Raw genomic sequence first — 25952 nt, forward strand, 5'->3', positions numbered from 1 at the left:
CTCAGGCAGTCATCATGAAACATTTTCACCTTTCTCTGTGGTGTTTTCAAAAGAACAATTGAAAGAGAAAGCAATACTCCACTGCCAGCCCCATTTGAGGACACAGAAGTGAAATTGTCCTCCACTGAACTTGGTGGTCAAGCCAATACATTCCAAAGAATACACTTTGTGTTCAGAAATGGATGCCATGCTGTCTCTTGCGGATGGCATCTTCAGGATCACCCCTCATAGATGCATAAAGACATTACTATTGGATGAGGAAAATGGTCCTCTTGGTGATACTGAAGGCCCCTCTGAGTCATTGATAAATGAGTTTCAAGTTCCTGGAGGGAATGGTCAATGGTTCCTTAAGGATTTAATGTTTGGAATCCCTGTTCAGAAAAGACTCAATATGATTTTTGTGTTATGAATAAGTGTTGAGTGGTTGAGACCCCATTGTTTTCTTTAATTGATTTAGTTATTTTCATTTGTTTTTGGCCAGAGACAGAAGTAAAAATATTGATAGAAATGGGAAAATGTTCTAAACTGGGATCTCTCAGTGGCTCTGATGATATAGGTCAGATACTTCTTTAGCTTCACCACCTAGAAAGACATCGCTTTAACCAATGGTGTTATCTTGTGTAAATCAGTTCAATTCACTAGATCTGTTTCCGCATCTAGAGAATGACAGTTTGGGGCTAAATGATTTCTATTATTCTTTCCAGTTCTGATGATTTGTGATTCAAAATTGACTATTCCCTTGTAAATGGGTTCCCCACTGACCTAATGGGAAAAGACACAATTGCTTCATCACCCAGCCAAGAGCCCAGCCATGTGCATCAGAGCTGGAAGGCAAGTCTGTGATATAAAATGGTCCTTATATGAGTTTGGAAGAGACCAGTGTCCTTGCTTTGTCAGTTAAGTGTTACTGTGACAAATACCTATCTTATGAATTTTAATCATGTGGATTATCAGAACTCCCCATACATTGGAGACCAAGCCATTGTTATCACTTATCGACTGATTTAGAGCCAGGTCACAGAAGCAAGTACTGAACATTGAAATATTTATGACTCAACTAGCCTTGCTTCCAAATAACGCACGGCACAGTCAGGAAGAAACACGTTATGACAAGCCGGAGCTTAAATTGATAAACATGTTTCCATTTGAGCCATGCAAATCATTCATAAGAGAACAATCGATAGGAACCTGATCTTCTGAGGAGACAAAGCAAGGTGGGGGTGGGCCTCAGGACAAATTCTTCTCTCTCGACTTTCAGAAAAGCAACAAGCCATTCCCAGTAATCCACCCTTGCTTGAATCCCATGTTAATTAGATCACTAGGGTCCTTTGTCTTCTTTTTAAAGGACAGTATATGTCTTTGAAGCATGCTGTATAGGTGCACAGGATGGAGGCGAGGTCTTTAATGTTTATTCTTGAGCTTTATGTCTATCCCATCTAACCAGAGACAGCATAAGAGTAGTCTCATCCAGGTGTAAATGGTGAAGTGCTAGGAAAAATATTCTTCCTAAAAACTGGTCCAAGCCAAAGGCCATACACCCATTCCCATCCTTCCCCATCTCTTAAAACATATGGAATGACTCTAGATGGACCCAGAAGCCAGGCTCAGAGAAGCTTTCAATTTTGAAAGACTTTGAGGACATCCCATTAAAACTGGTCTATAAGGAAGCCTAACATGGGCAAAATGGGACACTATACCACTGATGGGGAAGCCATTTTGGAGTGTATTTCCATTGGTGACTAAAAACAAAACAAAAGACATCACCGAACCTTCACTATAAAGAATAAAAATACAATTAGTAATTGAGCACTTATAGGCTCTGGTTTGAGTATACACTGGCAGGGACACAAATTGACTGACACTGTATTGTCTTATATAAGACATCTAGCCTCCTATTACAGGTCTGGTGTTTCTTCATCAAAAACCCTTCTGGAATCTTGATACTCAGTTTGAGGTCAACATCCATATGAGCAATAACCTTGTGAGAAATATTGAGACTGCAGCATAGGCCACAACTACTAAGTCAGAATCTGTTTTAACACAATATTCCTGCCATATTCGTGCATGTAAAAGATTGAGAAGCACTTTGGTGGACCACAGGAATCTGAGAAACAATCACTTAACCAATCAGAGTGCTCATTGGGTGTGCATCCCAAAGTCCCTTCTATGCATCCAACAGAGTAATAATAATACTCACCTGCAGTCGTTGGACATTGCCCTGTCATTTTGGAAACAATTATAGCTTCTCCTTAAGGGTCCTATAAGAGAGGGCATCTTGTTGATTATGTGAAATTGTAGATGACACGGTGTGGAAGGATCTTATTGATTCCCTATTTCCTCTCAATATAGATAAGGAAACTCAGAGCAGGAAAATGATTGATGGCTTATATGTAGCTGGCAAGCAGGGGAGCTGGGGCTAGGACTCAGGTTTCTTCCTAGCTGGAGCATATTCCACTCCGCCTCGCTGAGAGACAAAGACAGGCTGAAGGGCATGTCTGGATGAATGACTTGAAAGAGATTGGTGAACAAAGTGCCAGACCACACACCAAATGCGATGGCACCCATTTTAACCACTGAGCAGCTCACCGTGTTCTGTTAACTTTTGGAAGAGAGAAAGTGGAATTGTAGATGCATAGCCAGCATGGAAACTGACACATTTAACCATTACATAAATATTCCAGTTATACAAATCCAAAGCTATTTGTCCCTTGGTGATCCTGAGAAATATGTATCAGAAAGAGAGCTGCCTGTAAGGCCTCAGGAGTTGAGAGGGTCCCCTCAGAGTTCTCTTTGTGCTGAAGTCTACCCACCCACAGCCATATCCTTAGGAGTGGATAAAATGCTGACAGTAGCCTAAACTAGATTCAAACACGCTCATCCCTACTAACCTGAGAGTGTCTGAAGCTAGAATTAGATTCACAGCTGGGTCCACAAAGTGCCTTGTGTGTTGGAGCATTCAGGCCTATGTTTGATGGGACAATTGTCAATTAGCAATTCTCAGATTGACTCAGCTTCTATCTAAAGAATGATAGCAAAGGATTTCAGGGGACCCCAAATCCACAGGCAGCCTTCACCAGGGGTATACTCCTACTAAATAATGTCCCAAGTCCATGTTCTTGGCTACAGACTACGCTACCACAGACTATACTACCCCTGGTCTCACTAAATCAAGAGAGCAGGCAGTTTGAACAACATCCTGAGAAAAAAAATAAAATCTAAACAACATAACTTGTCATCCTCATGTGCCTAGAGTAAGTCACTAAACATGGGGAAAAATCACTTTAGTGGTTTCCATTTGTAATTTAGTTTGGGCTAAAATTCAGAATCAGTCAGCTATCAGGGTCAAGTGGATTGACTTCCATCTCCTTCTGAGTCCATTAGCTCGGCTCAGTGTGGTCTTGTGTCTCCCAGACATCGTCTTACATACTCATTAATGACTGTAGAGAACACAACCTGAAAGCCTGGTGTCTTCCCATATCTCTCATTTGGTTTGTTTCTGAGGCGTGCTCCATCCCGCCCTGTCATGCATCAGAAATCATTTGATGGAGTCACGTAACTCAATTTTCCCTTTACTTTCAGCTGGCTTACTATTCTCTCTCTCTCTCTCTCTCTCTCTCTCTCTCTCTCTCTCTCTCTCTCTCTCTCCCCCTCCCTCCCTCCCTTCCTCCCTCCCTCCCTCCCTCCCCCTCCCTGCCTGCCCCTCTCTCTCTCTCTCTCTCCCCCTCCCTCCCTCCCTCCCTCCCTCCTTCCCTCCCTCCCCCTCCCTGCCTGCCCCTCTCTCTCTCTCTCTCCCCCTCCCTCCCTCCTTCCTCCCTCCCTCCCTCCCCCTCCCTGCCTGCCCCCCCCCTCTCTCTCTCTCTCCCCCCTCTCTCTGTGTATGCTTGCGTGCACACTCACGCATGCAGAAGAGATTATTGTGAGAACCCCTCTTGTAATCCCCTTGCAGTCCAGCCATCTCATGTTGACTTTGCACGCATGCCCATCTCTGTTCCTTCTGGAAGGGTGGCAGACTACACCAGGAATGCTTTCTTTCCGAAGTCCTCTGTTAAGGTGCCCTGAGACAGGGTTTCAGAAGACTTGGGTAAAACTAAAGAAGAGAGTTCCATGAGGAGCATAGACAATTGGTGAACTCTGGCTTATCTCATTCATTTCCTTATTCATCTGTTAGAAGTTTTCATTAACTGCTCTCTTTGTGTCCATCAGTAAGCATCAACCACAGTCTAAGTAGGTTCGTATATCACATTTTATTTCTAGAGTTTACTTATTATCTGTAACTTGCTTTTATTTTGTAAGGGTTGCTCTAGGGCAAGGGTTGACAAACTGTGGCTTACATAAACCAGCCACCTGTTTTGTAAATAAAATTTTATTGGAGCCCAGCCATGCTTGCCTGTTACACATCTTCTATGGCCATTTTCATGTAACAGTCACTGAGTGGTTATGCTAGAGGGAAGTCTAAAATATTTACCACACAGCCATCCTCAAAAGTTTCTCTGCTGTTACTTTGTAGAATTCTTGGTGCACTTTAAAACTTGAGTATTTGTCTTTTTGCTATTGAGTGTGATTCTTTATGTATTATAGATACAAGTCCCATATCGGCAGTATGCCTTCCAATTATTTTCTCCCATTCTCTGTGATGGTTTTTTACTTCCCCAGTGGAATCATTGAAGGACTCATGTTTTCAAATTCTGTGAATTCTCTGATTTTCCTCTTTTTGTCTTTCTTTGATTGTGGTTTGCATGTCACATCAAAGAATTGCCATTACCAAGTCTAAGGGTGTGAATGCTTGCCCTTATGTTACTCCTGTGTAGAAGTATTTTGGTTTTACATTCACATTTGATATGATATGATATGATATGAAGTATGAGTCCAACTTCATTTTGTTATGTTGCCTATCCAGTTGACACAGGGACTATTTAAAATTAATATAATTTTTCTCATTGAATTGTTTTAATGGTGAGGCAACTATCAACAAGTAACTGTGGAGGAGGGGCAGGAATCACGGGGTCCTACCACATACTGCTGATCAACTGACAACCAAGAAATTCTGGAAGAGGAGGCATAGTCCATTTATACATCTACTAGTGAGGCCATCAGGCTGTGAATGTTTAGTTCCAAACTCAGGCTCACGTAGATGGTCGTAATTAAACTCCGTAGGACTCATGCATAGTGTACATGCTTGGAATTGTGAAAGAACAACACTCACAAAGAAAAAAATTTTTGAAAAGTCTCAACATATACACAAATCAATAGACCATAAATTCTGAGTTTCATTCCAGTTCTTTTTTACTACATATAGTATGTATCTATTAAAGACTTTGGCTTCAAAATGGTTGTATGATAGTAAGTTTTAAAAGCAAGAACTTAACGTCATTCTTCTTACTACAGACTGTTTCACTTTTTTGGGGTCCCTTGAAATTCCACATGAATTTTAGAATCAGCTTGTCAATTTTTACTCTCTCTACCTAAGATTCTAGCAGAGTAATTGGAGTATTATTACTTTTCTAATAGTATTATATGCTTATAGTTTTTAGATATCTATTAATAACATCTGTAAAAATATTTGATATATACATATAGAGAAATTAAGTTTATTTAACTCCCAGTTTTGCAATATTTATTTCATGGTTACTCTGCCACATTGCTTTTGAGAGCATAGTAAGGTATGCCACAACAGAGGCTGTACCATGAAAATACTACACATCTAATGGCTCAGTGTGAAAAGGAGCTGGGGTCCCACTGTCTATTGTGTGGGAAGACCATCAATGACCAGAGAAAGCCCAGTAGGATCCACCTATCAGAAAACAATAAGCTGAAGGCTAAACCTTAAATAACACACATTTGGACAACACTGAAGATCCAAACTCTAAGTTTTGTACATAGTCTATAAGATATAGTTTTGATAAGAATTGTTATCTTTCCTTTGTAACGTCAATGTTTTTAAATTCTTTTATCTCACCTAATTTCTCTGGCTAGAACCTTTAGTACAGCATTGAATAGAAATGTTATGAGTTAATATTCTTGTCTTTTTCTGATCTCAAAGGAAAGCATTCAGTCTTTCATAATTAGCTATAATGTCAATTCTGGAGTTTTGTACAGATTTTCTTTTTTAGCTTAAGAAAATCTTCTAAAATTTGCTTGTGGCTTAGGCTGGCGCAAGAGGATGAGAGATTTTACCAAGTGTACTGTATATCCCAATTGTGAAATTATTTTACTCTTACTCGTTTGATACTGTGTATTCCACTAATTGTCTTTGAAGTATCTAACCAATCTTGCAACAAGCAATAGCTATTTCAGCCCTATCCTCTTTGTCCTATGTTGCCAGATTATGTTTACTACTCTTCATGTAGATTTATATAGATTTATATCTACATCCATGACAGATACTGGTCTGCAACTTGCTCGTGATGTTCTACGTGGTCTTATCAAGATAGTACTGGCATCGTCGATGAACACAGAAGTGTTTCTTCTATTTTTGTAAGAGTTCGTGAGGAAAATGATATTATTTCTTAAGATTTAGATTTAGCAGAAAAGACATCTGGACCTAGTATGTTCTTTGCAAGAATTTTTAAAATTACTAATTTAGCCTCATTACTCGTTCTTTCTCTATTCGGATTTTCTATTTCCTGCTTGAGTTACTCTCAGTAGTTTGTGTTTAGGGTTTTTTGTTTTTTTTTTTTTTTCATGTGAAATATCTCATGTATTGACAAGGTCTCTTAGTTGTGTTCTGCTATTATCTGTATTCTTTCTATAAAATCAGTAATAATTCTCTATCATTCCTTACTCTGTGAATCAGACTCTCTCCTTTCTTTCTTTCCTTCCTTCCTTCCCTCCTTCCTTCCTTCCTTCTCTCTTTAATTCTTGGTTAACTAACTGTGCCTCTGCCAATTTTGCTGGCCTTCACAAAGAACCAAGTTTGATTTCATTGTTTTTCTCCTTTCTCTTTTACTCATTCCTGCTTGCTTAGATTTAGTTTAATTTCACTAATTAATTTTATTTAATTAATTTCATATTGGAGTATATTAAGGTGGGTGGTGAGACAATTTGATCTTCCTTTTTGATTATAGAAAATTCATTGATATAACATCCTCTGAACATTCTTCCATCTTTTCATCTCCTTTCCACATTTTAATGTATTTTACCTTTTTCATTCATCTAAACTACTTTTCTCTGTCATTCACATATTTTTCTTTGACCCACCATTCATTCATACTTATTGACACATCTGAGTAGTTCCTGCTCTTAACTTATATTTTTGTTGTGGCTAAAGAAGATAATTGGCATGATTTCAACAGTTTTAGATATATTCTCTACACTAGAGACTATTTCTTGACAGGAGTTAGTATCCATGGCTACTGCAGAGGACACCTCAGTGGGTGTTGCTTTCCTTCTCCCAGTATCCACACAGTCAGGGAGACTCTCACTTTACTATTTAACCTGTATTTAATAATGGTATTATTAATATATTTGGATTTACATCTGCCATCTAATATTTTTTCTGTAAGTCTGGTATCTCTGTTGTTCCTTTGAATCAATACTATCTTTTTTAAATTAAGTTAACATTTTTCAGAGTAACTTTTTAATTTTGTGATTTTTTTTCCTCCATATTCCTTTTGGATCCTTAGTGGGATTTTAAAAGCTTACTATATTTGCCTTGAATTAACGTAATCTATTTCAGATTTATAGTAACTTAGTTTCAGTGAGATATAGAAGCATTATTCTCATATAGCTCTGTTTCCTCTTGCTTTTTAATTCTATTATTGTTGTATATATTACAACTATATATATTACAATCCCTACAATGAATACATTGTTATAATTATTACTTTATATAATTTTATGTTCTTTAAATAAGCTGGGAGGGGGAAGAAAGAGTAAGTATATATTTATAGTGTTAGTTATATTAACTTTTTTATTTACCATTTCTCTTAATTTGTTCCTGTGGATTAAAATTCATTTCCTCAGTCCAGTATAACTTTACTGCATCCCCATCTTTGTGCTATTATTACCAAATATATTTTATATATTTTGCATGTTCTTTTATGCAACTGTTTTTATAAACCATTGAGAGAAGGAGAAAATATACATTTAAAATGTCTCCTAGATGGCTCAGTGGTTAAAAGCAAGCATTATTCGTGCAGAAGACCTAAGTATGGTTTCCAGCATCCACAGAGAGCCTTGTTAATCAAGATCTAGGCGATCCAATGATCGCTTATGGCCTCTGTGAACACTTGTGTGCACACTTTAAACATAAATCTTTAAACTGAATAAATATGGTTACTTTCAATAGTGGGGTGTGTGTGTGTGTGTGTGTGTGTGTGTGTGTGTGTGTCTGTGTGTCTGTGTGTGTCTGTGTCTGTGTCTGTGTAATTAATTAATATCTGGTGTTACATACCTTAAGAAATTTCTTTAATATTACTTATAAAGCAGATTTACAGGCAATAGACTATCTAGTTTTGTTGATCTGGGAATGCTTTTCTTTAATCTTTGTTTGTTCAAAGATAGTTTCCCTAGATATCAGGGTCTTGGTTGACAGGGATGTTTCTTTCAATGCTTTGAACTCCTTTGATTGCCTGCTATCCTCTGGCGTTTCTGTTAAGAGGGTCTCTTGTTAATCTTACTGCAGTTACTTTGCAACTGACAAGCCATTTTGTTCTTTATGTTTTCTGTGTTTTCCCTTTGTCTTTGGTGTTTCTATTATAATGCATTTATATGTAGGTAACAATAAGTTGAATTGTGCCTCCTACAAAGATATGTTGGTGCCCTCATCCTCTGTACCTATGGATTTGACATTGTTTGGCTTCGGTAAGCCTGGTTGCCTGCATTGTGACATTCACAATGCTACACTTGAGTGGACTTAGCCTCAGATACAGACATCCTTGTTTAGTTGGTTTGATGAGACTAATGCCTTTGTTGTGACCAGACCCATTAATTGTCAGCTGATTGTCCCCCCTGATTTTTGGCAATGCTCTGAAGGGCTCCTTAGTTGATCCAGTTAAATGAGAGTCTCTTTGCAGAAGTTTTGAAGGCCAAGATTTGGACAGATTTTTATTTCCCTTACCTTAAGCAACCTCTTATTAGCTGTTACTTTCTATAATCTCTTTGGTTTTTATTGTTGTTTAAGTAGCTGGTCTACCATTTAGCTTGTTACTCCTACAAATCTATCTGTTTCTTCCCAATTGTTACTAACAGGATCAACATTACCTTGGACAGTATACTGTGACTTGACTCCCACCCCATCCAATGCCATCCCCGACACATACCCTGTTCCAGTGAATTCAGTTCCATTGGTGGGAGGAGGAACTTTGGAAACTTTCTTCTCTTTCTGTATAAGGTATCTGAGTTACGGTTCTGGGGTCAAAGTCAAACTATTATATTTTTGTTGAGCCAGAGTCTTGCTTTATGGGAAGACTGCTAGATATCAGTTCTCTTCTCAATTTGTGTCTCTCAGCTTGGAACCTTTGTCCTACATTGAGCTATGGTAAGAACAATCAAGGTTCCAGTATTCTCTGGATGTCATGTCTGAAGGAGCAAGGAGTAAACAGGCACAGGCCTTTTACAACATCCTCCTGGAATTCAGCCTTTACCATATGTAGCCAGGCAAGATGCTGTGCCATGTCTCTCCTGAGAGATACCAGGCCCAACGTACAGATGTTAGAAAAGAGCAGACTTGTTCTCGGTGGTGTTTCTATTACATTGAACTAAAAGGGAAAAAAATGAGAGAGCAGATCATGGTTCAAATGTAACAGATTCTTACAATTCTAGTAGAATTTAAGTATATTTTTGTAAACAAATTACTGTCCACTTATTTATTTCCTTAAGACAGCTACCAAAGACCTGAAATGATGATGTTTTTTAAATAATGCCTACCAGTCACTCCTGTTTCCCTGGGAAGCAGGTAGGCAAAGCACCTCTGGCCAGAGTTCTGAAAATAGACCCTTTCTTGTTTCTCTTTGTCTGTGGTGATTTGAATAAGAATTGCTCCCATAGGCTTATATATTCTAATGCTTTTCAGGAGTGGGTGGCACTCTTTGAAAGGATTAGAAGGATTAGGAGCTGTGGCCTTATTGGAGAAAGTATGTCACTGGGAGCGGGCTTTGAGCCCATGCAAAGCTCAGTGTCTCTCTCTTGGCCTGCAGATCAGGGTATAGCTCTCAACTACTGCTCCAGCACCATGTACATATACCACCATGCTTTCTGCCATGATGGTAATGGACTAAACCTCTGAACCTAGAGGAAGACCCCCAATTAAATGCTTTCTTTTATAGGAGTCATGGTATCTCTTCACAGCAAGAGAACAATGACTAGGAAGCTTCCGTACCATTTGGTAGCTCCTTCAGAATTGGGGCACAGCCATTTGAACCTATATCTACTCTGTGTCAGGACTTATGCTGCATCTCTTGTGAAATTTTACCTCTAAGCCCCTTGACTTACAAGCCAGATATATCAGTAGTCTGCAGTGAAAGATAATGAGGCCAAAGAGGTAAGTGATTTGACTGAAATCTTGCTGTTAATAAATGTTGTAGCCAAGACACCACAGACATCTCTCCTCACCTCCCTCTCTCAACCACAAGCAACTCATTCCACCATGTTGCCACTGTATCTCACTACCTGTCATGATGCTTGGCATACAGATATCAGATTGAGTGTGGGTAACAAAGACATAAGACATCAACAACTAACAACACACAGTTGCCCTTACCTCTGCCATGTATTTTGTTCACAGTGACAGATATAGCTTTATAGCAGCGTCCTCGGCTTTGCTAATGAGTCCTTTTGCCTTGATGATAATCTGATGTATAAGGATATTCTTAGTGCTAAATTTGTTCAACTAAGTCAGTGGGTATTTTATAGCTACAGAGTTTAGGAAATCTGAAACTTCTGAAAAATCCTTCACTTTGCGTTTGTTTTGGTGCTAGATTATGGTAGTGGTATGCATCCATGAGTCAGTCTCTCTCTCTCTCTCTCTCTCTCTCTCTCTCTCTCTCTCTCTCTCTGTGTGTGTGTGTGTGTGTGTGTGCATGTGCGCACATGCATGCAGGTGGTACTCTATGTCTGTATACTTTGGCAGTTTCATTGTTTTAGGTCAGCCATTTTTAATGTTATATTATTAAGAAACTCAGGTCAGATATATGTTAAGTACTGTGACTCTACCTGGGGCTACCTCTAGCAAATCGATCAATCTATCGCATAGTGTAGAAATTGAATTAGAACTTTCTTTCCCAAAGTAAACTTTAGCTTTTAAGTTTCTCTTTCTTCATCTCTCTTGTTTGGAATTAAATTTTTATTACCCCAGTAACGTGCATTTATTCTCCTTGTGAACAGTTCTAGGAATACATATTTATGTACCTGTCCCACATTGAAAAAAAGTCTGAAAAATATGTTCTGAACTTAATATCATGGTTACCTCTAGATATGGAAATGGGAAGAGTTTGCTGGTCAAAGAGAATGCTAGACTTTTCTGTAATGTTAAATATTTTATAGCAAGCATTACACTTCTATCTTTTGTGATCTTTCTGTGTAATGCCAACACATGCCAAGGTACAGATACCACATGTATATAAAGTAACTCCAGCCCAAACATCCTATTGAGGATCCTCATACCCCTCCTGAGGAGTCCTTAGCCCTTCTTACATTTTCCATCTTCAGTAAGAGAGATGGGGAATTATCATTCTTGCTTGTGTGACTACACAGTATACAATTTATATTAGCTTGGTCTGTTGCAGTTTATGGCAGTTTTATTGCTTAGATTGTCTGCCCAGTAAATAGCTTGATCACAAAGAGGCTGAGAAAGCTGAAGGGGAGCTTCCAAAGGCACATTCCATTATCAGTAGCTGAGTGGTTCCTTGTTTGGAGATTGGAGTTGAGAGTTTGTGGACCACGGGTCCGACGTAGCTCAATCTGCTCAGCAGCCGTCCATGCTGATTGCTGGGATAAGCTCAGTCACAGACCCTCATGTTATCTTGGCCATCTGTGGTACAAAGAGCAAGGTCTTGGTGGTTTCAATCCTGCAAGCATCCTAGTCTTATCATTTATTTCTAGTTCAGGGGCTGACAGACAAATAACCATTTCTTTTAAGTAAATCTCAGTTTCTGACTCCTTCTTCCACCCCTTCTTCTTCTCCCTTTTCTTCTAGAAGCCAAAGAAAATGACACATGAAACACATGAAAGAATCAAGTTCAGTGATCACCAGGGCACAGAAGTGGTATTCCATGATTGACTGAAACTTTCCTTTCCCTCTATTAAGAAAAGAATCCTTTGTTCTTATGACACTAATATACCCTCTTTCTCTTCTGCAAACTCCAGGGAACACCTCTCCCACGCCCATCGCCTTTGGCATGCTTGGGGATGCTCAGAGGTAAAAAGCCCTCTAGCTAAACAAAGATTTGACACAAGAATAAAGTGCCAACTGCTGTCCTAGTTATGGTGTGGCATTGTCTTAGGCCCAGGCAGTATTTCCTGAGAAGAATTTGAAAGGCAGTACTCTTAAGATGAAAGCACCCCAACAAATGCAAGATGGACAAGACTTGGACCCCTTGAGGACCAGAATCCCTCAGCCATTCCCATTGCATTCTTCCTTCAGAGAAGGACTGGCAGAAAGAAACAGCAGCTGGCAGAAGCCTTAGCACCTTCCATGTGAGAAGCCTATTGTAAAGAGCATCAGTAAGTTCCTGGAAGATAAGAAGGAACACTAAATAAAAACACTTTCTTGAGTGTCTGTTGTTTTCATCAAGACTTTCTCAGAAAAAAAAAAAAGCGGAGAAAACTGGACTAAACCCCTAACTAGTAAGGCTAGAAGCATCTTCAACATTTGGGGTAAGAAACCGGGGGTTATAGAACATCCCTCCATAGAATCAAGAATGGGTTCTTCTGCAAATGAATATCTCCTACCATGTTGATGTTTGTAGTCTGTCAACCTGATGCTGTCCTTCCATTAAGGACTGTGTTTTGTATTAGAAAGTCAGAGTTTGGCTAGATCTCAGCCAATTTAATCAAGTTCTTTTAGATTCCTTTAAAAAGGACTTGATTATAATTAATGTTCTTCCCAACCTTAGAACACTAGCTTTGATTCTAGATTTGATGGGGCTGACCCATACATCCCTTCCCTATGCATCCCCAAAACAGAATTGCTCTTGTTTTCTGGATTTTCCTAAAGTATATACTCTCCTAAAGTATAATGCTTAAGGCATCTCAATATAGAGACCTTATAAAAATGATGTTGTTTGGAAAATTCTATGTCCCTTAAAGCAAACCTTAAATACCCTGAGAGAAAAATGAATTGTCATTTTAGAATTTCTAGAAAAGCAAATACTCTTCCTCAAAACATCCCCCCACCAAACACAAAGGACTCCAAACACAAAGGCTCTCTTTGCCCCCATTTTGTCTCACATATATGCAGAGGCACTCAGAATGTTGGACTCAGACCGCTCACATGAGGCTCTTAGGCCTGAGTTGGATGCTCTGGTCTCTCTGAGATGTTGGAAGCTGCCAGGCTGAACATGAGTTGTTGAACTGAGAGTCACACCTTTAATCTGTTCATCTCTTTTAGGGTCAGAGTAGAAAGGTGCCTTCCAATCAATGGTACATGCCTGCACTTTTAAAGGAGACTGTGCCATCAAAGTAAAATGGCTTTCCAGATCCCTTCTCTATAAGTTTATCACTCAGGGGTCCTATTCCTCTTAATGTTCCCAGCTACCAATATGCTTCATGAAACTTGATGGGTGTTCAACACCTGTGGAACAAATGAATATACATTGTGCTGGTGGCCCCATGATAGAAATGAGATTAGCATATGAGACTCACTTTTCTGTCCTATCATTCAAGCTAGTGGTCTGCACAGCTTTGCACATTCAAACACACACACACACACACACACACACACACACACACACACACACATACACACACACACGAAACTGAACATATGCTCACCAAAATGGCTTCCTGCCTATATTCAGTCTGGACAGCTATTTTTCTTCTGGTGACATGTTGACCTTTGGGTTGAATGGGCTGCAATTTTCATAGCTACAAACACTCTTTATTGTCCAGTAGATTGTCCAGTTTCCACTTTGGATGCCAGAACAGAGAGAGCCAACAGTGTTGCCTGGACTAAACAGAGACTAGCAGTGTGCAGCAAAAGGGGTCATGGGCTATAACCAGCCCCTTTGCTTTTCCAGCCAATTTGTGTAACATGTGAGAAATATATGGCTTCCATCCCTGATTGTGTAGTATGTGCTGGGGCTACTGGTATACCATTGTCCAGCAGAGTGCACAAGTGCAGCCTGCCCAGCATTCCACTTCACCACCTTTATTTTAAGTAACAGGCTGCAGGGCTGGCATTTCTCCTCTCTGTGGTTATTATCTGTTTCTTTTTGCAAAGCAAGACATTCCCGTGAAGGGCGTCGGGACTGTAAGGCAGGTCATAAAGGGTGACAAAGCAGAAAGAGTCGCCTGCAGTCTCCTCTGCCAGCAATTCTCTTGGCCTGGTTATTCATCCACGCAGAGGCGTCACAGGCCTCACTCTTAAATGGCTTCATTCATGATGATTGACTTAGGAGATATGCCTGAGCTTTTTGCAGAATGTTAAGCAGGGAAGAATTTTTCCCTCCTCTGAACCAGCTATGCTGGAAGGCCCCAGTTTCATAGGGTTGAGGTGAGGGACACCAGAGAGAAAAAAAAAACAAAACAGCCCTTTTCTGGAATGACTTCCTCAAATGAGAATAGCCAGCGAATAGAGATGATAATGAACACAGGAAGAGCTCCATCAAACTGAAATTGATGCTTTGGAAATGCAGGCATATTTCTCACTGATTCTGAGCAGCATTTAAATCCTTCAAATACTAGTGAAAGTTTGTCTGTGAGAGATTCTTTCATTTTTGTCTATTAATCCCTAGATTAGACATTAGCTATTGTTTATGACAAATTCTATATCAGGTGTGCTTATATGTTGCTTTGGAGACTATTGAATATGGCCCTGGCTTCCTAATGAAATTCTCAAAAACCTTGGTTTCAACCCTTCTGCCTTCATAGCAGAACCCCATCCACTGCCATTTGTCGAAATGGTCTCTTCCTCATTTGTCTGTTACTGTTGATGCCGAAACTTTTTGTCCTGTGGATGGCTTTGTGTATGTACATTTCCTGATGAAGAATTGTCTTAAGCTTCCCATTAACTCTTCAATGAGAGCCAAATTCTAACCTGGGTGTTAGCTAGATGGGTGAGAGTTCTTGATGTATAATCATGAAGACTTGAATTTGAATGCCTACTACCAATGTAAAAAGCCAGGTGACCATACATGCCTGTAACCTCCGTGCTATGAGACAGACACAGGAAGAACACAGGGGCTTGCTCGCCAGCAACCTACTCATTTCAGTAAGAGACCGTGCCTCAAAGAAAGTCAGATGGAGAATGATTGAACAGGACACCCTTTCTGTCTCCTGTATGTCTACACAGACATATGTATATACCCCTATACACACAGATGTTATACATATATACCCATGTACTAACTACATACACACACACACACACACACACACACACACACACACACACACACAGGAGGAAGGAGTGGGAGGGAGCGCTCTAAGTTTTCCCAGAGAACAGTTCTTTGGCACCATCTAGCCATTCTATTAGACTCTCCATGACCTCCCACTCTGGCTAAGCAGGTTCACTCCCTTTAACCAGTCCTCACACCTTCCCAGTTCAGTAGTCCTTTCTAACCCATGTCCCTATTCTTGAGATGCCTTCGCTTCCATTACTGCCTGTGACATCTCAGTTCATGCTGCAGAATTCTGAAGGCATTGATAACTCCTGCTTGGGAACTCCTTGTATTATGTGAGTAATTATCTTGCTTCCTCCCACTACAATATACAGCTTGAAGAGAAAGGAACATGCATACATTTCTATTATACATCTTCTTGAAGACACACAGATTTTCCTATTCACTAACTTTTAAAATAACTTTTAGGTGACAAGTAACTGTGTAAGAGATCAACATATCAGTTTATTGATTCTGGACATACTTCCCTTAACTAACAACATTAATTTGCCTAAGCTAATCAAAGCAAAGAATGTCACCTCTTAGTCACATAACCAAAAGGAAAGAAAAGCCAGTGTGTTATTAAGCTTTTTCCTAGTCACTGCATTTTAAGATAGTAGAGCATTAAACATTTTAACTGAAGGTCTGAGTTCTCTGATCCCAAGGAGCTCAAGGAGTACTGGGGTGAAATGAGTGGAAATCAGAAAATAGAGCAGCCAGAATATCCAAGAGGTTAGTGGCTCTTGGCTCAGGTGAACATTTTTTTAATTGCACAGTTGATTCAACCCTTAAAGGTCATAGACTATGAAACTTAGCTCTGTGCTTCGCACCAGTCAGAACATTAAAGGACTAATAAAATCCTGCTAGAAAAGGAAACTAGTTCTTATGGATTGTAAATACAGTATATTCTTTCCATCTAATCTACCAAAAAGAAAATTTTTCATTTCCTGATACTATTCTCAAAGGCAGTGGTCTCTAGAAAAATTCACTTTCTTGAATATTTTTGGAGAAACTCCTTCTGTTAATCATCCTAAATACTTGGAAAAAAATGCTTCTGGAAAACTCAAAACTAGATCCTGAAGCCAGGGCCATTCTAGAAGCTGAAAAGGAATTTATTCATGTTCCAAGTAATGAACCAGGTTCTTGAAGAAATAGCTTTAAAATGGCTTCCCTGTAAATTGAACTTTTATTCATAATCCCATCTCTGTTAGAATTACACCAAGCATTCTGATACCTGGCAGTGACTGGGAATATTCAGAGAGATCTCTATGCCCATCCCATCTTCCAGGCTTTTCTCCTTTGCCATCTTTAGTCCTCTGATCCTAGATCAATAGATTCTTCATAAGACAATTCCAATAAGACTGATGGATGGATGGATGGATGGATGGATGGATGGATGGATGGATGGATGGACCAATGGATGGATCGATGGATGGACCGACAGACAGACATATGATAAATAATTGATTGATAGATTGATGATAGATAGATAGGTAGGTAGGTAGGTAGGTAGGTAGGTAGATAGATAGATAGATAGATAGATAGATAGATAGATAGATAGATAGATAATACAAAAATTATGTGTTCGCATGACTATATGTGGTTAGCAATTTAGAGAACCAAGTAAAATCAATGGTGTAATTCAGTTGGGGACCAATAATCTGAAAAACAGGAGCCCCTAAGGTCACAAAAGGGGGTGTCTCCAAGAAAGAAGGATCAAGGAATTATCCCCCTTCTACCTTTTTGCTCTGTTTGGACCTTAGGACTACAGGGCAGACTGCTACATTGGTGTGGACAGAACTTTACTCTGTCTGCTGAGTAAATTAGGCATTAGTGCTGATCTCTGTCAGAGACCCTCTCACAGTCACAGTAGGAATTACATTTTACCAGCTCCCTGGGCATCCTGGCCCTTTGCACCAGTCAAACTGACACATGAAATTGGCGCTTTATGCCTTGAGAGAACAGCTCTGGTGGGGAACCTTCCCATTCTAAAGTAACCCTTTGCCCACTTCTCTAGAGCAATAATCTAAGAATCTAGTCAGGAAGATTAGAGATGAGAGGAAATCCCACAACTAATGACAAGAACCTCTTTTAAAAAGACTAGGTGACCAGTAAGGCTTTAGCTGAAGAAACTGGAATTACAAATATTTTACATTTGGGCTATAGTGGTTTTGAATGGCAACTGAACTTACTAACCATTTATTTTTGCTTGTTCAGCCTCTGGTTTCTTCTTTCAGATAGGAACAGAAATACCCCCTAGATTGCTTGCTTTTTTATTGAATGTGACTAAACTCCTGATAAGAAACAACTTAAGGGTCTTGGTTGACCTTACACTTTGAGAGGACATAGTCATCGTGATGTGGCAGGAGTGAGATGGCTGGTCATGCTGCATCTGCAGTCAGGAAGCAGAGCTACAGACAGGCATTGGGACTGGGATATAAAATCTTACACACACACATGCGCGCGCACACATACACACACACATACACACAGACACACACACTTACACACATACACACACACAGACACACACAGACACACACATACACACAGACACACACACTTACACACATACACACACATACACACACAGACACACACATACACACACATACACACACACAGACACACACACACAGACACACACACATACAAACATACATACACACACACACACACACACACACACACACACACACACAGCTTTCAGTGAGGCTCCACAACAACCGTTAAAAGTGGTACTGCTTAGATATCCGGTATTCAAATACATGAGCCCATAGGAGACATATTATACTCAAACCACAACATCTCTTTTGGATGCCTTTTTGAGATAACTGGGTGATAATATAGATGTCTGTGTTTACCCTGCACCACTGCTGTCTGGTGCTGGGCTTGAGCGAGGCTCATATACACCGCTCATAGGATGGGAAAATGAGGCCTAGGATATGGGAGGCAGAAGCTGGGGTTCCCTGGGGGACTGGGAGTGGGGGTGGGACTTCCAAACTCTAGGACATCCAGGTGCCTCGGGGTCATGGGAGTTGGGAACAGAGTTGGGGGCCCACAGGCTGAGGACGATGATGAGTCAGGGGCTGGGGGAATGGGTAACTCCAGTTTAGCTTATCAACAAAGGTCCTTAGCTTAGCTTGTCTGGGAGTGCAGATGGGCTTTCTGTGGGAGACTTAGGCAAAATGAGGCTCTGTAGGCCAAGACTTTCTCCACGCTCCCCATTGTGGTTCTTGAAAGAGACAGTCCTTGATTCCAAACTGTTTATTGATTGTTCATCGTGGAAAATGGGTGCACACCACCTCCTAAGGGTAGACCAGAGATTAAATATCTTTTGTAGGGAGGAGTGTCCGGGAAGGGAAACTTATTGGCTAAACCCTCAGGGTCTCTAGATTCCTCATTAACAGGGAGAACTCGTTCTGGGCTACTTGACCACAGGCCACATTTCCTATGTGGGAAGTGTGGCACATTTTCCAGGTCAGTGATCTGGTACGGAGCAGGGAGCCGCCTACCATCTCAGGTGAGTGCCAAGGTGCTGGGGACTCCAAACCTGCTCAATCTTACCAAGTTTCTTGAGGTCCACTCTCCCACAGATATCTGTCTGTCTGTCTGTTTGCTTGCTTGCTTGCTTGTTTCTTCCACTATCCCTCAGAAGTCATTCAAATTCTGGACCATGGCATTCTGGGTGGCCACCTGTTAGAAACAGGAAATCTTAACTGGGTATGGAAGAATGTAGGGTGTGTGTGTGTGTGTGTGTGTGTGTGTGTGTGTGTGTGTGTGTGTGTCCTGTGTATCCATACATGCACAAGTGTTTTTGACCATGCAGCACTCTCTGAAGTGACTACAAGTTTTATGACCAGCCTTCTTGGACACACTTTCTGGAATATGACAGTTTGAGGATCCCAATTATAGACTCCTGTCTCTAAACAGACTGGAAAGCATAAAGACAAGCCTCACAAACACTGTCTCATTAGTTCAGTAAAACCTTGCTAATTTACCCTAATTGTGGGGAAGAATCATTTGCATTCAGGAAGTGTCTGGAAGGGCCCTGCTTTAATAAATAGACAGGACTTACTTGTAATTAGCAGTGTCACTAGCACACAAACAATCAATGTGCTTATGTCCTTAAAAACAGTTTGTTCTCGTAAGTAGCGTGCACGTTCTGAGTGTCATCTTGAAGCTACTAATGTGACGAATAATCCTAGAGCCTGGGTCTTTTATTTTCTTATTTTCAAATAAGCAACAATACAAAAATAAAAAGCAAAATACGGGCCAGGGAATTAAGCTGAGATCTATTTGCAGAGAGAGGGAGAGCATGAAAGCAAGGCGGAGGGTTTGAACAAATGGAAGTCTGAAAGGACTTAAATTCTAATCCTGGCCCAGTCTCAGGCTGTAAAGTCACCCTGTCATTCTGAGTCTTTCCCTCATCTTTTAAAAGAAAATGTTGAGCTAAATGGTCTCCCAGTGTTTATAAGTTCTATGGGCTCAGAACCCTTAAGAGCTAATCCAATTCAACGTCCCCGATTTAAATGCAATCTTCTCTTCAGATGTGCAGCCAACAGCAACCATGGGGAGAAGGCACTGAGGGGAGTCAGACACATCAGTTGCTTCCCTCATTACTGTGGCAAAGTACCCGTCGGAAGCAGTTAAGAGAGGAAGGATTTATTTTAGCTCATGGTTTGAGAAGGAACAGTTTATCATGGCAGAGAATCAAGGTGAAGTTCAGGATGGCGGGATTGTATAGTCTGGACTCCTTACATCTCAGTGAACCAGAGAGCAGAGACATCAAGGCTTAAAATGGGGCTAGACTCTAACCTTCAAGGCCTGCCCCCTAGTAACCTTTCTATCAGCGAGGCTTCAACTTTTAAAGCTCCCCTAGGCTCCCCCAAAACAACCTCAAGAGCTAGTGACCAATGGTTTAAACACATCTGTGGGAGGACATTTTATACACAAACCACGCCCCAGACATATGTAATGGGATAGAGAGAAAGGACTGAGAAGTCCAGGTTCCAAGGTCAAAATAAGTCAGTGGTCACTGTGGCAGCAAGAAACCCCCTAAGAATCAAGGACACAGTTAAGAATCTTCGCAAAAAAAACCTCAAATCTCAGCCAAAGCGTCATCCAAGAACATGAAGGTTGCTGGGAGGCGTGGACACTGGCCACAGGGGCTGCTCCTGGTGGTGGTAATTAGCAGTGTGGAATGTAAGGACTCATTGGAGGAGGTCAAGGGGACCCTGAGTCTGGGAAGATTTCCTGTCTTCCAGAAGAAGAATAACAGCCAAGTAATAGAGACTAGCTGATTGGCTAAAGCACCACATGGGGGGCATCCAGGTAGGAAGGGAATCCAAGGAGTGGGCACTTGCTTTATTGTAGTTTGCACTTCAGAGATGGGAAAGCCACAGCAGGGAAGAATAAGGTAAGTGAAGGAGACACAAAGGTGTCCTTGATAGTACGCCGCTCCAGAAAGTAGACATGTTCACTCCTGTGTCCTCTAAACTACCACTTACTTTTTCCCCCTTTCTGTCCCTGATATGAACAGCAAGGGGCTGCATCACTTTTGAGTCTATTTTCCAGCCATAGCGCATGTGTCCTAGACTACTGTTTACTTTTATTTTCCCTCCTCTACTGTCTTGGTGGAGAGCTTCTGGACCCACGCAGGCTCCGAGTGGACACGGGAGCCATGGCAGAGATCTCAGAGAGGACTGTCCGCCTCCACAGTGCTTCTCTTCTTGGTCTGCAGTTCACAAAACCAAATATCCTCCTTGCCTACCCTCTCTCCATAAGAACAGGAAGAAGCGGAAAGATAAAACATGATGGCCAGCGTCACTAAAGCATATGACAATTAGATAGTTTCTCGAATCAGAATAGCAGCATTGCTTCTTTTAGAAGGAGAGAGGGTTTTTATGAGATCCTATATTTGAGCTTTTCCTCTAGAGAATGCCAGACTTTGAGATAAGAAAACACTCATTAGCTGAAGATAGATGGTAAGGAAAAAGTTGTCTTCTACTAATGAGAGAGACAAAGACACACAGAGTGAGAAATACAGAGAGGGAAACACACACACACACACACACACACACACACACATATTTATATACATACACAGAAAGACAGACAGACAGACAGACAGACAGACAGACAGACAGGGGAGATCATACTCTATTCACAGTAGATGCTGAGTTCCAATGCTCTTCCCAGCTCGCTCCTATCCTGGAGTTCTGGAGTAAGACTTCCCTGGGTACAATTTTTTGGGAACTTCCCAGCATCCCTCCTTATTCTTGCTCACTCTTCTCCCATGACCTTGTTTATCATTTTATGCCTTTAGTCCTGAGGGCCTCTAGAGTTGCTTGAACATTTTTAAGACCACCCCTCTTGGGAATGGCCCTTGTTTGGTTCCCTGAGGTGAATTGGAAGAACACAAGGTGCCAGGTGAAGTGGAGAACGTGAAACTCAAAGTCAAGGCCATGAGCCAGCAGGAAGAAGACTGAGCTGTGGGAATATGGAGCAGAAAATGCTGCTGGATTATACGGGAAGTGAGCTGGATTATTGACCCAAAGCATAGGAGAACCAAGGCTCAAGGAAAGTCCCAGACATACTCCAACACTTCATATATAAAAACAGTCCCAGGGACTCCAAGGATCTTGTCTGGTTCTGTGTGGGAGAGGGCAGAGGTTTTGAAGTTAGGCACAGGTAGGTCCTATGACTATTACTATCCGTGTGATCTTGAGCCTGACACTGAACTGTCTTGATTCTCTGTTTTCCCACACCAGTTAATCCACATAATATGGTGCCAGTAAAAAAAATAAGTGTCTTTAACAAGCTTAATGTAATGTCTACCACTTAATACAAGCTCAATTAAAGTCACTGGGACGAGCAATGATGTTAGGAAATGCAGGTCTCAGGATTTCTCACCTGGAGAAGACAAATTCCATGCAAAAGAGTTATTAATGGCTAAACTGACTTGTTGATGGTTAAACTGATAGGCAATGTGCTCTGTTAAGACTAAGAAGATACAGGGCTACTTCATATCAGAAAGTTCTAGGCAATTCAGAGTATTTGCTGGCAAGCTGAAAGACATTTATATCCACTGAAGAATAAGGACAGGCTCCAAGTAATGTACATAGTTGTCACTCAAAGTAAGATGTGCCACAATGGGGACAGTCGATAATAAGCAAATGCAGTCATGAGGCACGCAATGAGAGCCAGAAACACTACCTCCAGATCACCATTCAGGCCAGTTTTTTCCTGAAGGTGTTGACTGTTTTAGTTTCCTAGTCTGAGACTTGTATGAATTGGAGTCCTCTCTGTTCCATGGAGGCTCTGCAACAAGGCGAGCACAGGGAGTGATTCCCAACCTTCTATTCAGAGCTGTGAAGCCTCCGAGCCCAAGAAGGCGGCTAGCGGTAGTTCAGCTCGGAGCTTCATAGACTCCCATTCCCTCTCAATTCCTATGGAGCCCCTATGCAAAGGGGTTCCCCAAAAGAAGAAATGGAAAGCTATCGAGAGGGGGTATGAGAGGACAGGCTCAGGGACATGCAGGACAGCACACTCGATGGAATGCTGCATTCCTCTGGCCTTTGCTATGGAAGGCTACCCCAGCCTTCCCAGCACCTCATCTTGTGGTCGACTTGTCCCAAGGTCGCGCTCATCAGTGATTGGGATGGAGAAGTGTCACTCTGGGCTTTGTTGGCTCTGCAATTTTTCAAATGCTTTGCTTATGATACAATCACAGCTCCTGGCTCTGATTATTGGAATCATCAGCATCATCTATTAATGGGCTCTGAGCTCCTCTGGGTATATAGCATTGTACAAGATGCTAAAAGGTACCAAATGCAGGAGAGAGAGAGAGAAAGAGAGAGAGAGAGAGAGAGAGAGAGAGAGAGAGAGAGAGAGAGAGAAAGAGAGAGAGAGAGAGAGACAGAGAGACACAGAGACACAGAGAGAGAGACAGAGAGAGAGACAGAGAGACAGAGAGACAGAGAGAAAGAGAGAGACAGAGAGAGGTGGGGAAGAAGGGAGGGAGAGAGAGAGGAGAAAGGGGCAGAAAGTAGACCAGACCAGGCATCATTCTGAGGAGCAATATATAAATTGGCCTGAGTCTATTTGTGGGAACAAGTCTTAAAGGGCCAGGGCCTGCTAAATTCCGGAAGAACATTAATTATACCGGGTTTCTTTTATCCCTCTTGTCTACATCACTTCAACTCGCTATTTTTAACCCAAAGTATTTGAACCTCCATTAGTTTTCCCTTTATCTCTTTTGTTAAGTAAACTCTCTCCCCAGCGTGGCTGTCTGCAGGGTGGGAAAAATTTAGCAGTTAGAACAAGATAAATTGGTAAGAGAGGGCCTGCTTCCAAATTGGTCAGATCTTGCTGTGTTTGCACACTGGCACCTGCGTACCTGACGTTCCTGTTCCACAGAGTTGGGGAGACACGCTCTGCTGAAACTGTCCGTCACCTCAGCGTGAAATGTGCTCAACCCTCTGCAGAGCTCCAAACAGCTGTTCTCCCTCTTTCCACGCATGTGCCGTTGAGCCGAAGGTAGGAGACAGCATGCCAAAAACGTCTTGGTTTCCACCAAAGACATATTGTAGGTGAGAAGGCAGACGGCTGCTGCTGTATTGAAAAGATGCTCATCAGTCTCTGAGAGGAAGAGATATGAAAGGTTCAAATGACCCCTTCAGGGTTCCTCCATCGAACCAGACCTGAAGCTCTGCTTCTCATTAATCTTTAATGAACAACAAAGAAAATGTGTCGCTGGCTAATTATTGTGTAGGGTGGCAGATGCTTCTCAAGGAAGAGTCCCCAGGAGAGCCACATCATTTAAAGGGACACTGTCAAAAACAAAAGTCCTGTTTTGAAACTTATTCCCAGGCTTGTAACATTATGTCTTTCTTTTAAGCTTTAATTAACTCTCCTTCCAACACTTCTATCATTTTTTTTCTTTCTGTGACATTTGAACTTTAGAAGTTTGGATCCATCCGGCAACAGGACCTCAAATTCATTCCCTACACCCCCCAAAATTGTTCTTCTCTCCTCCCTAGAGTTCAGCGGAAGGACTTATGTATGCTTCCTTCGTGTCATAGCACCTCCTGGGATATCGTTCTCTGACTCTACTCATTTTTTTTTCATTTTTCCTCAAAATTCCATTCCATGAGGAGCTGGACTCTGACTTTGTGCTCAGCATTTAGCCTCAAAGTGAAAATCCATTATATGTCCCGGAGCTGTTACAACATTTGGCACTCACTACACTACTGAATTCAGTGAAGTTGCTGGTATAAGTTTCCTAGACTCCCTTGCTTCTTATTTCACACTCCTTGGGATGGCTAATTTCAGTGGTCAACTTGACCAGCTAGCTTACAAGACAACTGATGGCAGTAGTGAGACACACCTTTTGGTGTGTTTGTAAAAGGATTTCCTGTGAGGTTTACCTGAAGCGAGAAGACCTCCTTGGATGTGGGCAGAATCATCCAAGGGTTGGGATCCTGGACTGAATATACAGGGAGAAAGGAAGAAAACAACTGAGGACTAGCAATCATCTCTTTCCACCTTCTGATTTCCCCAGATGTGAGCTAGCCGCCTGTTCTCACACCTTCCCTACCATGATGAACAGTTTCCCATAACCAGTCAGGCCAAATATATATTTTCTCCTCCAAGTTTCTTTCTGTGAGTTATTTTGTCAAAGCAATAAGGATAGTAACTGATCCACTACTAGTCTATCTTCATACTGGTCACTTGTGAGGGTAGAATCTGCATCTTATCCTCCATTTGTCTTGCTCCTAGACTTTGGAAGCCAATTAATTTTTTTAAAGTTGTGTAAGTCCAACAAAATCCCGTACAAGTTGCAGAAGAAGAGAGCAATGGTTCCAAAGCTCGCCTAAAATAAGTCTTTCTAGAGCAATGCTTCTCAACTGTCCTAAGGCTGCGACCCTTTAATACCTTCATGTTGTGGTGACCCCTAACCATGAAATTATTTTCATTGCTACTTCATAACTGTAATTTTGCTACTGTTGTGAATCATAACATCTGATATGCGACTCCTTTTAAAGGGTACTTCCCAAAGAGGGTGTGACCTACAGGTTGGGAACTGTTATTTAAGAGCATCTTCAGAAGCTGGGCTTGGGCTGGTGATATGGCTCAGAGGACACAGGCACTTTCTATCAACTCATAGGACCTGAGTTCTATCCCTGGAATCCATGTGGTTGAAGACGAGAACCAACTCCCACAAACTGTCCTCTGACCTCTATATATGTATTGTGGTATGCATATGCACGTGCACACACATAAACACACACACACACACACACAGAGAGAGAGAGAGAGAGAGAGAGAGAGAGAGAGAGAGAACTAAATGTAAAAATAAAATTTTAAAAAGCTATATTTGGTGACTCACATCTAATCCCAGCACTAGACGTC

At 41.2% G+C, this 25952-nt stretch overlaps 1 protein-coding gene and 1 long non-coding RNA gene across 4 annotated transcripts in view; one reads left to right on the forward strand and one right to left on the reverse strand.

The window, feature by feature from the left end:
* Positions 1-25952, forward strand: part of Alk (ALK receptor tyrosine kinase) — a 719891-nt gene that overhangs the window by 490759 nt on the left and 203180 nt on the right. The window lies entirely within an intron of this gene.
* On the reverse strand, positions 11555-24226 carry LOC108351180 (uncharacterized). Its single transcript, XR_001838286.3, has 3 exons — positions 23938-24226; positions 19104-19232; positions 11555-11968 (listed from the first exon to the last, which is right to left on the reverse strand). It is a non-coding gene; the product is annotated as an uncharacterized LOC108351180 (long non-coding RNA).

This window comes from Rattus norvegicus, chromosome 6, assembly GCF_036323735.1.
Source record: "Rattus norvegicus strain BN/NHsdMcwi chromosome 6, GRCr8, whole genome shotgun sequence".
Taxonomy (NCBI): domain Eukaryota; kingdom Metazoa; phylum Chordata; class Mammalia; order Rodentia; family Muridae; genus Rattus; species Rattus norvegicus.